Source organism: Parasteatoda tepidariorum, chromosome 12, assembly GCF_982258835.1.
Source record: "Parasteatoda tepidariorum strain Cologne lab strain chromosome 12, Ptep-v5.0, whole genome shotgun sequence".
NCBI classification, from domain to species: domain Eukaryota; kingdom Metazoa; phylum Arthropoda; class Arachnida; order Araneae; family Theridiidae; genus Parasteatoda; species Parasteatoda tepidariorum.
Genome location: NC_141766.1, coordinates 23,105,408 through 23,119,235, shown reverse-complemented (window position 1 = coordinate 23,119,235; position 13,828 = coordinate 23,105,408).

Below are 13,828 nucleotides of genomic sequence, written 5' to 3'. Positions count from 1 at the left end.
TGCAGCGCCACTAATTTGCATATTGCAATTTTACTCAGCTACTCTTAGTGGACAACATATGCAAATTTTGCACGGTTTGGCTTACTTTTGAAAGAGTTATCGCTATTTTTGTGATTTTTCCTTAATTTATGATAACCAGTGTATTTCTGGGGTTGTAATCTCTAAGATAATATATAAGGTTACACATCTAAACTTTTTGAGTCTTTTTACATCATTTAGATTTCGTTGATTGAGTGAGATACAAGTAGAAATTACAAAATAATTATAATCTTTTCACTAAATAACACTGTCTGTTTACTAACCTTTGGAATAATAAGTCGATATTACAAGAACCTATGTTGCAGTTTGACCGGAACACACAGTAAGAGTTACTCTCATAGCCATAAGAATTAGATATATAAGTTCTTTAGTTATGAGGGAAATGAACATCGCAAGCAATGGTTATTATTTTAACTAGGAAATTGGTAAATTCGTCGACCTGGAAAAAAAAGCACCAGTGAATATTCAGATTATCAACGTTTGAAACATTTATGGAATGTTTCCGAAATCTATTTAATGACAAGACGGTTTCTATCATTGCAACGATATTTTTTAGAAACATTATTGCACACACAATGTTTGGAAAAAAATTTAATATTGAACATCTCATTACAGTACTTTAGAATATATGGTAGATTTAACAGGTTATGTTACAATGTAACCGGAACTAGCAGAAAGAAGAATTACTTCCGTAGTAGTACAAGTACTGAAACCAGTTATAAGTAAGGTGGAAAATGAATATTGTCAAGCAAAACCAAAATTACAAAAAACTTTCAGTAACTACGGTTATAAGGTCTCATATAAAATTGCCTTTTGCGGCAATTTTCATTAGAAAAAAAAGCTTCGCTAAAGACAGACATCATCAACATTTGAAACGTTTTTGAAATGTTTCCATAATTTATTTGATGAGATTACAGTTTCCATCGTCACAAATATACAATTTTAGAAAAGTAATGCAAACATTTTACCGTGTTAGAAAGTAAAAATATTCTGTAAGGTTTTTGAACGTTTAAAAGATTTTAAAGAAATATTTCTGAAATATGAATTGTACTTTTTGTGTTGTGTGGAAACGTACAGATAATTTTTGCATGTTATATCTACATTATTCAAAATACTAACTTGTTTTAAATTAACCAGTGCATGGTTTGTTGAGGTATCTGTTAGGAAAAAAAAGCATTCAAACTTTTAAAATGTTAGAAAATAACACAGAAAATCAGAATCCTTTCACCACTTACATTTACACCTAGTAAATACCAAAAAAAGTAATTTGTGCGAAATTTAATTAACTGAAAATAGTGGGTTTAATAAACCATAATATCACATGCAAACGCTAAAAATTTATAATTTATACATTTAAAAATATTAATTTAGATTAAAGGTCTAAGATATAGTTAGGGAACAGATGGTGGAAAAAAGTGCATATTAATATATTATATATCGCAATATGTATAGTGAGGGGTATGCAAGTATAAAAATCCAAAAATCTGTTCCTGCACTATAAAGCAGTTTGCTTAATAACGTGATTTATTAAACTATAGTGGTTTTATGCACCCAAAATTCTGGATTTTTCTTCTTCATTTTTTTATATTAGTTCAATTAAAAATATCTCCATAACATAAGCTGTGCTAAATGTTACAAAATAAAACATAATATAAAATATTGTATCAACGAAGAGCTAATTAATAATCCCCTGATAAATATATCAGGTAATCTAGTATTAAATGTGCCAAATAATTATTAAAAAGCTCATTTAATATTATTTTTAAATATTGCACTATTTAAGATATTCGTGCAATTATGACATTTTAAATATTCTATAAGATGTTTACATTTAATGTTGTGAATCAAATCCAATTAAGTTTTGTGAATAACTTATGTACAACATGCACTTCTATTTTTAAAAAAATGTGAAAATTAAAAAAAAGAGGTAACATGATGCATTACTTGATCCAATGCATTAAATAAAGAAAAAGAGTCAAACCGTTCACAAATTTAAATATTTACTCGAATTATTTACGGAGATATCCAAATTATTAAAATTTTTCAAGTATAATCAAAATTTCCTTTACGAATATTACGAATTGAAATTTAAAACAAAAAGTTATGCAGACTTAAAGATTAATGTAAGATAATCTAAAATTTAAGTGGGAATACCACAGTGATATTTTCTAAAATTTGCTTTGCTTTTATAATTAAGATTATTAGTACATAATTATTCAATAAAAAGCAGAATGGAGAACTCTGTTCTTAAACTATGTGTTTAAAGATTGATACAAATTAAGGAGATAAGGGCTTTTTACATTGATGTGCGTATGGATGAAATAAATTTTCGCAAATTTTAAATGATGTTTTAATTTTTAACCGATTCAACTACATATTTAATGGCATATATATAGTTAATGCAATTTCTGATAAATGTATGATTTTCATTACATTTATAATAAAGTTAATTTTAATAAAGTAAATTTTCGAAGGAAATGCCTTACAATCTAATTTTAACATTTAATTATTCAAACTATAACCTCAATTTTAGAAAAAAAAATCAAAAAATTAAAAGAAAAAAATGCATGATGTTAAGTTTTTAAATAAATTGGGGGGAAAATATAAGAAAAAAAGAATAAACTTAATGAATATGAAAGATTTTATTTCCGGAAACACTGAATAAAATTTGCAGTCGTATGCGCTTTGTGGTGATACAAAAACCAATGTATCTTCCACTTTTGAATGAGTTAAAACTAATACTTTGGGTTCAAAGTTCTCAAATGTGTGCAATGTTTATAAAAATATTAAAAAAATAAATTTTTCAAAAAATTTTGCAGAATTAAGAGGGAAAAAGCGAAATTATAGAAAACTTTTGTTAGAAAAATTATTTAAAAAAAAAATACAATGAAAAGACGAAGAAAAATAAAATGGTGCAAAACGAAAAATCAATTATTGCCAAATAAAATATACATTTCGCTTGCATTATCATAGCTAGAGCAAAATGCACATTTTTAGAAAACTATAAATTAGAATTAAAATAATTAGTTTTTCTAGCAATGCCCTAAAATTTATTACAAATTTAGAACTGTTAAATTGTTGAAATTTTAAATAATCAAAATATACTTATTAAACATTGCTCAAGAATTTCTAAGAGTTATAGAACTTTTTAGAATGTTTTTGGCATATATAACTTGCAACTTTTGACTACGATTTGCAATTAGAGCATAATAGCCAACGTATTTCCAGAACTTTTCCTAAACATAGAGAAACTGTTTTATAATAGGTCATTTGGTAGTAATATTTTTGAAAAATTGAAAAGTTATATTATTATTACTTTAAATTCATAAATTTAATAAGTTTCACACGTCTTGTTTCAGTAAAAAATTACATCTTATTAAAATTAAAAACACATCGATACTTAAAATTTTATGATCAAATGTATGCTTCAGCTTATAAAAAGATTAAGTTTAAAATGAATTTTATTTCAAACAAAATTATGATTTACATACATCACATGACATACATACATTACATACACACATCACATTTTAAAACTAATGCTCTAAAAAGATAAATTTTGTCTTCGATAAATTTTAAAGGATTTAAAAAAATATTAAACTCTTAGAAATCTAGTTGTTTTAATCAGAAATCTAGTTGTTTAACATCTTAAAGCTAATGCTTTAAAAAAACAAATTTTGTTTTAGATAAGTTTTAAGGAATTTAAAAAAAATATGAAATTTTCAGAAATCTAGTTGTTTTAATAATTTCTTATTCATATTCCTTAGATAGAGATTAGATTAAACATTGTATTTTAAAATGCATATTTTTGACGCATTCTCAAAAGCATTCCAACTTTTTCGTCCACTTTTAGATAAAAATAATTTCGCAGCTTTTCAGAAAAAAATATATATACTTCTATCTATCACAGAATTGTTTTTAAGTTTTATACAAAATGCCAAATAAAATCTGTTTTTCTTTTTTTTTTATTTTTTTTTTTTTTTAATCTATACTCAAAAATGTAAACTATTTTAAAAACTGTGTTCGAGCAGAAAGAATTTGCTGTTAAATAATTGATTTTTTATGATATATGATTTTTTATATAAGAAAAATAAGAAAGTTAATAAATATTTATCTCAAAAAAATTAATTACTTTACAATACAATATAAATCTAAATCCATGAAAATGAAAATCTAAATGAAAGAATGTTACAAATCTTCAATGAAATTTAAAGTACTCATGAATAACTTCAGAACAAAAATGTACCTATTGTTTATAAAATAATTAGTGGAATTTAAAGTCTGTATTCCTTGTTCTGCAAATAGCTTTCAATAACATTTGCTAAGCAACCCAAACAAACATAAATGAAAAATGAAATCAGTTTGTTTTCTTTGCTCAAAAATCTAAACTATTTTAGAAACTAGGTTCCAGCAGAAAGAATTTACTGTTAAATAATTGATTTTTTATGATATATGGGTTTTTTTTAAAAAAATAAGAAAGCTAACAAATATTTATCTTAAAAAAATTAATAACTTTACAATGCGGTATAAATCTAAATTAATGCAAATGGAAATCAAAGTTAAAGAATGTTAAAAATCTTAATAAAATTAAAGGTACTCATGAATAATTTCAAAACAAAAAATTTACCTATTTTTTATAAAATAAATAGTGGAACTAAAAATGCATACTTTTTGTGCAAAAAGCTTTCAATAACATTTGCTAAGTTATCCAAACAAACATTAATAACTCTTAATCAATTTCAACTGAGTAACCAATTAATAATTTTTACAAAATACATTAACTAATGAAGAAGCAACATTCTCATTTTTTTATCAATCACTATTAAGTAATAAGATATTTATAGCTCAATTGCAGGGGCAATTGCATTACAATTTTGTATTCATACTAGTTACACGAAAAAATATATATTATAAAAGAACATATTTAGAAAGAGAAATTGGCACCAAGACAAAAATTAATGTTGTAAACAGATTTTAGGCAACAAAATAAGCAAAGAAATTTTAAAAAAACTCCCACATGATTTAATATGTAAATAAATAATTATTATACCTTAAGCAATTCTTATAAAATTTTTATTTGCTAGTTACGATAAATTTGTGTAAACGTAAAATATGAAGATTATTCTGCATTTATTAACTTTATTTGGAGAATGAAAAAGAAACAATCTGTGAAAGGAAAACATAGAATGTATTATGCACACGGGATTCAGAATTAACGAGTATGTTGTTAAATATTAACTACAAATTGTCAATAAATGAATTGAAAACAGAAAGGCATTGAAAGGAAAATATTTTCCGGACTAAAATTGCCATTAAATAATACTCAAAACACATAAGCAGATTTGTTGTTTCTATACCTATTTAATTGCCTACAGTGTAGTTCTTACCAATAAGAGTAAAAATATTTTATAAATCATAACTACGGTAGTAATACTATTATTTATTCATAATCTGTTTTCCTTCAGTCTAAATATTTGGTATGAGAAATTTGTTTGCATTCCCCTTAGTACCTTCCAAATAATTAAACTCCATTAGCTATCAACAAAAAACCTTTCTTATGTAATGAGTTTCTTATATCTTCTCAATTCTAATACTATAAGTTATAACCATTAATTAGATAATTATGACTATTATTAATAAAACTAATTTAATCTTACTTAATTTATGAGCAAGAAAGTGCCAATAAAAAGGCAAGAAAATTTCTAATAAAAAAAATATCTTATTAATACACATCATATACCTGAATAAAAATCCTTCTGAGTCATTAAACACATAAGATGGCGCAACGCTGTCCTCTACCTAAAGCTGATGAGAAATATCCATAGGAATATGTAAAATAATTCTATATCTGATGACATTTTAGATTTTTATCCAGCACTTAATGTCGTGATAATGAATATACAAGCATGTACATACCTAAAATATCTGCAGTTTATATAAGAACTAGATTTCACAGTAGCAGAATATTTTAAAACAGAAACGTCCAGATATTGCTCAACAAAGAGTTAATATAGAGAGCATAATATTCATTACGGTACCTCATTCAAGAATAATTTTATTTTAATTTGTAGAACGAGAGAAATCTACTCTTGATCAGAAATTTATAAAACGTTTCTAATGCATTTGCTGTGTATACACTACAAAAAGATCAGTCAAGAAAAATTAAGAAATGTATTCCTGAAAACACTATTTATTATATCTACTAACTATTTGCCATTATTTATACTAACGTATGGTTATTAAGAACTACTTATACTATTTAATAATTAATTAGTTGTGTAACTTGATTATACATATATTTTACCTTATGAAAGAAATTGTAAAAAATTAATTACTCTAAAATTTTTAAATTTTTAAATAAGATGTGCGTCAAAAAAATTTAAACAATGCATTAAAATTAACCTGGATGAAATACTAAGTTAATCATTCCAGGGTAAAAGCATTTAGTTTTCAATTCAAGTTTTAAAGATATTTCATCTAAATGTAGCAGAACATGCATCACTGAAAAAGCTTTTGACCATGATTAAGTGTCGATCTAGAAAAAAATTCAAGCTTTTGTGTAGGAAATATATTTTAAACACAACTTTCTGCTACTAATACAACAAAAAGTTCAACATTTTAATATTGAACTGAATATAGCAATTCATAAACAAACCTTTCTGGAAGAAAATTAAGTGGTTACTAGACAATTAAAATTGAATTGACAAGAAATTAAATTTAAATTCGGTCACTATCTTTTGGCCTAAAAAAAAAGACATTAAACAGTCCAATGGTGGTAACCTATCTCCAAAATTTGAGATGAAAGCTAAATGTATTCAGTTGTTCTTTGCAATGTCGCACTTAGTATAGAAGCAAATGTGTTTATCATTAAACTGTTCATCTTTTGTGCTTACTCTGTACTTGAATTTTGAAAATGAAGTATAAAAAGTAAACAAATCATTAATATAAAATGCCAAAAGTTTCTGCTTACATAGGTTTTGCTTCTAATTCCCCAAACATAGAACTCACAATCCAATATCCAATATTTTTCTTGCTTCTTTGTAAAATTTAAAATGAACAGTATTAAAAATTATAAAAACCAATGAGATTCATTGAAATCTATCTAATTTTCTCAAAGTCCAACGAATTTTAAGTCATTCAATACCAATCTTTAAATTTCTTTACTTGATTAATAAGTCTTAACTATTTGTATATGTAAATCTATTCATCAAAGCTTTCAAAAGGTATCTTTAAAAATTCTAATATAACTATTGTTTTATAATATATAATAATTTATGTAAGATATATGAGAGTCACATTGTTGCAAAACTTGCTAAGTACTAACAATTATTTTTAATATAAATGAAAACAATTCCTTTTACAAACTTAACAGGCATACAACAACTTATGTTCAGTTTTAATCTATGTTTTATACAGGGGATAAAAATCTGGATGTTGCAAATTTAGTTTTGCAACTGGATGACTCAGATGTATATACATAATAAAAATCTATATATTATAAATTTTCTGTCAAGTACAGAAAACTAAAAGACATAATTAAATATACAACCTATGTTCATACATAGTAAATGCATGACAATATTTAAAACTGGTAAAGAGTATTCTCTTCTTTGTTTTTATTTCAAGAAACTAGTATAAAGATTAGCTAGTCTATAGATCTCCTTTTCTGATTTTGAAATGTGTAGTGAATAAGTGGTATTAAACAGATTGAAACAATGAAATGTAATTTAACTGTGAGGAGTTGAAAATTAGAAGTCATTTAATTGAATTGTGATGAAACTAAGAATATATATATTTGTGATAGATTATGGATATACATGTCCTACTTAATATGAAGGGACTGTTAAACACAAAGCAAAAAACTAGATAAAACTCACTAGAATCAATAACTAAACATGTAACTAAGTGCCAAAAAACTTCCATGCCAAAAATATTAACTGGTTAGAAAGATATGATTTGTACAAAACAGTATCACAATTTTTTTTAAGAAAAAGTTTTAGTTTATAACACTTTAAAAGAAAATAGTATAAATATGACAAATGGCATATTTAATATTATTAGCACATGTAGCTTTGCAATGAAATGGATTGTGTGTATCAAATTATTAAGTATTATTTAAAAAGAATAGTGTTCTGCCTTCAGTGTATTTGTTTAAACATGTATATTTTTCCTTGTTTATCATATGAAATAAAAGTTTGATAAGCAAAATATACTTTAATGTTTCTTTTCCATAATCATATAAATAAATACAGGCATCTGCCAATTGAATGCAATATCTACAGTTTAAATGGAATTATTACACAAAACTTTCACTAAGTTAGCTTATAGCTTAGCTTATGCATTTGACTGTTATTTATATATATATATAAGGAGATAGTCCTAATGAAAAACACAAGTGTAATAAGAAAACTATTGCACTTTTATAAAGAGCCTTCATTTACTTTCAGTAAATTAGTGAAACATTATAAATATTTCCATAAAAAATTATTTTTCACAACTGGCCTTAATGAAAATTTAACATACTTAGAGTCATTTTTTTAAAGTCATTGTTTTCTAATTTTTACAAAACTATTTCTGGATCTTGAATAGCTGTAATTAATTGTAAAAAATATTTTAACTTATTCTTCTCACAAAATTACATGGAAAAAATATTTCTCATTACCTATTTTCTTTAAAAAATGTTGCTAAGTAGTAAGAAACAGAACTTTAATTTCATTGTATTAATTTTTTATTTGTTAATTTTATATTGAATGCAATTTATTTTATATTGAAATAAACTGTAAGTAATGTATTCAAATATACCAAATAAATATAAAAATAAATGAATAAAAAATTAGAAATAATTTTTAATAAATAAATTAAAAATGAATTTAAACTTAGTAAGGCCAGATGTACTTTAAAATAAAATCTTACAATATGCCAAGACAAAATACTATAATATATTTTGGTTAAACTTAAGTACTATTTCTTGCAAAAGCAAAAGTTTTTTCTTTCTTAATAAATAAGGGGTATCAATTAAGATCAGCATTCTGCAAGCTGATTAAAATAACTTTGACCAATAATGAATACATTATAATATAACAACTGTGTATATTTGTGTTTTTTACTATCCCATTATTTCTAATTGTTTCACTATTTCCTTTTTTAATTAGTCAGAACAAAGACTAGTCACACTATATTATTTGATATAACAAATTTTTTATGAAAAGCGAAAGTTTATAATACGGTTCTTTAATTTAATCAAGCAAATTGGAACAAACAACAAAGACTTGAGCAATAAGTAAAATCTATCAGATGATACATAGGGCAAACATAATGCATAAAATACAATAATTAGTATGTTAGACTTAATGATGTTACACTAATTTATGTGCATTTAGAAATACTAAAATAACTTTAAATAAGTTTTCAAAAAATATTTACTTAAAGATGAAAATCTATTTATTGTATGTAATATATAATTAGTAATTTAAAATATGAACATACTTAAATATCTTTTCAATGCACTATAGTGTGAAAATTTTACTTGGAATCACTACTTACTTTGACAGAATTTCAAAATAGAATAATAAAAAAGTAAGATGCAATCAAGAGTAAATGTGGTATTTGTAATTAAAACAATTCTCTAACCTAAAAAAAGTTTATTTAGCCATATTTCAGCCTTACAAATCCTTTAGACATAACATTTCTCTTAAATGGAATGTTTAAATAAAGACATTTATTGGTAGCTTCAATTTTAAATTTGATTTAAATCCCAGTTTAAAACTGATATCTAATACAAACAAATCAAAATCAATTTCTTTAAATATAAATCAGTTATCCTACAGATTTCGATTGTTAAATATTATTGACAATGAAAAACTGCTAACAATGAATGTGCACAATAATTATATTTGGATAAGATTAAATAATAGCTAAGTAATTCAGGAAAAATGGGATTTTCTTGAGCATAAATACACTGTTTGGACTTTTTTCCTGTTATTACACAAGGGAAATTATGAAAGCATCAACAAAAGTAACACAGCATCTTTGAACATGTAAGATTAAGCACTATGCTAAATGCATTTAACAAATAAGAATTGTGTAAACAGGAAACTGTGTTTTACATAAGCAAAACTAGTAGAAAAGTTACACAAAATAAAAAATTGCATATAAGGAATCATAAGCTTAGAAAATACAAATACATCACAAACTATTTCTTGCCATCAGACTTAATGCAAGGATTAACAACTTCTGGTTATTTCAACTAGTAATTAGCAAAAACTTAAAAAAGAACGTAGTTCAAAACAGCAAACTTTATAACTTATAGCACCTAAGTTTGATAACTATTAATGTCAAAGAGTGAAACATTATGAAAATAAAATAACTTTATTTTTAAAAAAAACTACTCATATTGAATCAAGCTCTCTTCATTTTGTTCATAACAGTCACACATAAATAAGCTAAAAATAACAGCATGATATATAGCAAGACCTAAGCATACAAATACTAGTTTAAAAAAATATTTAGCAGCTCATAAAAAAATTTCAAAACCATCAGTATTGCCATTTCCAATAGTTTTATAAACAAATATTAAGATAAATCTTTAAATAAAATATTTACTGAAGATGTAAGATAAAATACACTGTTAAGGATATAAAAGCCTGTTAAGGTACATATGAACAATACTTAGGTCAAAGGTAATCATAAAGAGTATGAAAGCAATTATTTTTTAATAAAGCTGGAAAAAGCTATAGATATTACAATACAGAAAGCCTCTATTTAAAATGCATGAACTTCTTGCATTAGATATAAAATAACATATATTTCATAATGTTAGCGCACATGAAAGAAGAATTTGTGCGTTCATATTTCAAAAGATAAAGAATCATAAATTATACATATAAAAACCAAAAAATCTACGAAATGGAATATTTACAGCAAGTTTATAATCAGATATTAATGAAGTTTAAATGAATATGACATTTTGAAACAATATTAGTGAAAAAATGAAACTTTAAGTAACTGAGAAAAGCTGAAAATATACAGCAGTATTTTCATGGCACGTATTCAGATTTAAATCCATCTTCGAAAAAAATGGTAGCTTTAAGTTGAAAAAATACTTTTTGACTACTTTTGCTCAAAAATACTAATTAAAAATAGTTAAGTTTTACGAAGCATACATAAGTATATCAAATTAAGAAAAATATTTAAGTTTCATATTGCAAAATTAGTATTTTATATAGTTTGAAAAGCACCACAGTCTATAAACAAAAATTGAGAGAGTTATAATATAAATAATTCAAAAGCTTCATCAGTAAGTTAGCAAAGATGCAAATCTTTTCTCTATATTTGAGATAACTTTTAGATATGATTAAAGCGTCATATTAGGAGTCATCAACCCTTTGTGTCTAAGTGTCAGAGCAATAAATTTGAGAAATCAAAATCACTGCCACACATGCACTCAATAACATAGATAAAGAGATTCAGTAAAAGGATAAGTATAACAATTATTTTTAGGGTAAGATGCAGTGGGTGTTCACTTTCTTGAAAATATAAACTAAACGTCATTCTCGGGCCACATGAAGTTAATCACTTTTCCACAATGTGTTCAAAGTTAGAAAAAGACTTCGTTCACAATTTTTTAATGAATAATGCAAAGAAAAGTGATCATGCCCGATCCACATTCACGAAGATTTGAATAATATTAGCAATCCTGTTTTCTACTCAGTAATAGAAAGAGACAATAATTTTCCACATGGCCCTTAAATTGCTTATGTATATTAAGATAGATATACAGATCTGAGAGGAAAAAAATAGAAATAAGGAATGAAATTCTAAAAGCAATTGCTTATTTATCTTTTGCCATTTTTAACTTTTTATTCCCTGCTGTTATAAGTGCTTGTGCAACAGCAACATCCTTAAATGATTTTCTTATTAGCGCAATTTCTAGGTGTTTATTGCTCTCTAATAAGTTGAAGTGCTGTATCTAAATTTTCCTTTAAAACATTCAACTTATTCTTAGGTGTTTGAGAAGTGACTAGTTCTGTAACTTTCCTTTCTTGAGATTTTAGTTCATATGAAATTGTTAAATTTGTGTCCTGCATTAGTTGAATTTTTCCACAATTAAAAATAGCTTATTTCTTGCAAAAATTGTAATACCTATAAAATTTATCTTTTCCCTGAAAACACTAAAGGCATAATTTATTTCCAGAATCATTCCTTAGATTTAACTGATCCACATTAAATTTTGTTTGTTTGAGCATTTTATAGAGAAAAAATATTATGTTCTCATCAAAAAATGTCTCAAAAAACACAAATGATAAATAAAAACTGAAAACAATTCACTACTCATTTAACTGCATGTGAAAATAGAAACATAAGAAAAGTAAAATAATAAATCTGCTTGATTTTTATAACTGTCAGCCATGAATTTTACACTCCTAGTTATCGCCTAAAAAAATAGTTTTTCTGCAGTTTTCTAATTTCATTTTTCAGCTATTGTTTTAAACTGAATTAAATAATTTGATGTGCAATCAAAATATCTCCCAAGTCACACATACAAGACCCCTACATTTTATTAATTAAATTTCTTAAAAAAATTACATGTTCATAATATAATAGTAACTTTTATAATTAAACTTATAAAATAGTTTGAAAAATTAACCTTGATAAATTTCATATTATATTTTTCATTTATTATCAAACTATTTTTATTACAATATTTTTTTTTTTACAAAAATAAAATGAAATATCACATTGAACCTATGAGATATAAAAAATGCATTAAATAAAGATGATAAACAATTATTTAACATAGTTAAGGTTAGTTAACATAGTTAAAAAGAAAATTTCTATTAATTACCATATAAGAGAATCACTTTTAAATGAAAATACATGAAATAGCTTTGGTCCCAGAGGTTGCAAAATCAGTTTGAAACAAATAATTTGAAAGAAGCTAAAATTTATTTTTCAGTCTCATTTAGTTCTTTATCTATTTAATTTGTATTTAGATTGCTAAAAAATTTCTGAAGTTCAAATGGAAATGTAGAATTAAAAAAAAAACTTCAATCTGCTAGTGAGAAAATAATTTGCATCATTTCCAATCCATGGTTTCTGGTTTCTTAAATCAATGAACCACAAGGTATTCAAAAACTTTTAAGGAACCTTAATTTTTTTATCTGAATTTTCAGAGAAAACCCTAAATATAAGATGTTACCTAAATTTTTTTAATGTAGAGATTATTAAATGTTTTAACTATCCAACGAAATCTAAAACTTAACCATTCACCAATTTATTAGAGAACATTTTGCAAAACATGGGTCACTTTGGCAATGAAAATTTCCTTTATGAAAAAATAATATTCCATGCACCTCCATACAAGCACTGAGATATCTAATTCATTTGAAGTCAAAATACTTATAAAATTACATTCATACTGTACTTTAAAAACAAATGAAGAAAAACACCCAAAACTGTATATTTAAACAATAGAAAATCTATTTCAGCTAATCTGTTTTTCTTGATGCTTTTAAAGTTATATATAAATATATCATCTTTGTTTTAATTTTTTATCATTTAATGTTTGAACAGGGTATGTAAAACTATTTAGGGTAGTAAAAAGTTTATAAAAATAATTATTAAATAAAGAAAAAACACCATGCAAAGAAACACAAATCAAAATCAAATCATACAAAATAATATCAATAGAAATTTAATTGAGGAAATTTTTTAAGAGATTAAAAAATTTTACAAATAACAGAGGTTACATTAATTTTAGAAATTGCTATGATTCTTTTACAAATATATT